Source organism: Hipposideros armiger, unplaced genomic scaffold (assembly GCF_001890085.2).
Source record: "Hipposideros armiger isolate ML-2016 unplaced genomic scaffold, ASM189008v1 scaffold_391, whole genome shotgun sequence".
In the NCBI taxonomy this organism is placed as follows: domain Eukaryota; kingdom Metazoa; phylum Chordata; class Mammalia; order Chiroptera; family Hipposideridae; genus Hipposideros; species Hipposideros armiger.
In genome coordinates this window covers 382479-383723 of record NW_017731741.1, presented here as the reverse complement: position 1 = coordinate 383723, position 1245 = coordinate 382479, and the positions used below count along the sequence as shown (strand labels likewise).

At 42.0% G+C, this 1245-nt stretch overlaps 1 long non-coding RNA gene across 1 annotated transcript in view; it reads left to right on the top strand.

Annotated features, from left to right (window-relative positions):
- The first annotated feature begins 241 nt into the window (after positions 1 to 241).
- Positions 242 to 1245, top strand: part of LOC109393838 (uncharacterized) — a 70552-nt gene continuing 69548 nt past the window's right edge. The window contains exon 1 of the long non-coding RNA XR_002126334.1: positions 242 to 334. This is a non-coding gene — a long non-coding RNA (uncharacterized LOC109393838). The remainder of the gene's footprint in view (positions 335 to 1245) is intronic.

Genomic DNA, 1245 nt, shown 5'->3' with positions numbered 1-1245 from the left:
TTCACAGTGACAAGAATGTTTTGGAATCCTAGCAAAAAGCAAAAACAGAGTGTCCTCTCCACACATTTAGAAAAATAAAGGTACGGAGGACATGGTGTACTTCTTATTAAAGGCTTTGAAAAACACCACACCTCTGTAAACATTCCTCAGGAGCTGAGGAAACACTCGGTCAATGGCTTACCTCAGCTCTCTCACGTCTGGTTCAGTGAGGTGGACAATAGCACAGACACAATGCCAGCTAGGGAGGAGGGAAGGGCCAGAGACCTGCAGACACACTCTGAACAAGCCCAGGATCCTGCCTCAGGCACGCTGCGTTGTCTTGCCATCCCAAGAGGTATTTGCGATTTGTTGAACACTCATTGCTAGGTAATCAAGTCCTGGTGCTTTCTTCTGCCTGTGAATGAGACGCATAGCAACTTTCTCCTCATTGGCCTTCAGAGGTCTTGATGGGGCTCCCTTCGGAGCCCCATGTAGACTGCTGCCCTGGCACTAATTAATGTCCCTCTCTTCTTAGTGTCATCCTCTGTAACAGTGACCAAAGAGAACCCAATATTTGGCTAATGGTGGGATTGCACATTAACATTCTCTTTTGCCTCCTAAATGTTTCCTGTGAAGTAACCACTGAGAGGGAAAGACCTACTAAGAAGGTTCCCATGCAACTGTGTGATTTACTGCATTTCAGAAAAAGCTGTATGCAAGGGCTTTGTCAAAATTACTTATAAATGATACATGAAAAATAATTAAATAAGGCCTCCACTCTCAACCTTGAGCTGTGAAAAGGGCTTTGTCTTTGGTTGTATCATTGCTTTAGCTTAGCTCTACTGTCTCCTAGGGTGACAATATGAGAAGGAGGGAAGCAGCTTTCATGCTCTGCAGGAAGGTGTGTGAGAGCAGGCAAAGTGAAGACATTATCTGTGGCATATGAAGCATCGTTTGAAGGTTCAGCCATGCTGGAGACTGCTGATAAGCAATAGTAGCATAGACTGACCTTGAAAGTAACAATCCATGATGGGGATGCTAATTTGGAGGAAAGTTACTAGAGCCCCTGAAAGGATAACAGTAAAAAAACCTTAATTTTTTTTTAAAACAATAAAAATTGGCCAAACTAGGCTGAAATTTGTAGTACTTTGGAATTCCAGGCTACAGTTGTACTGCAAAATGTCTAGGGTGTATTGGTAACTATATCTATATCTATATCTATATCTATATCTATATCTATATCTATATCTATATCTATCTATCTAT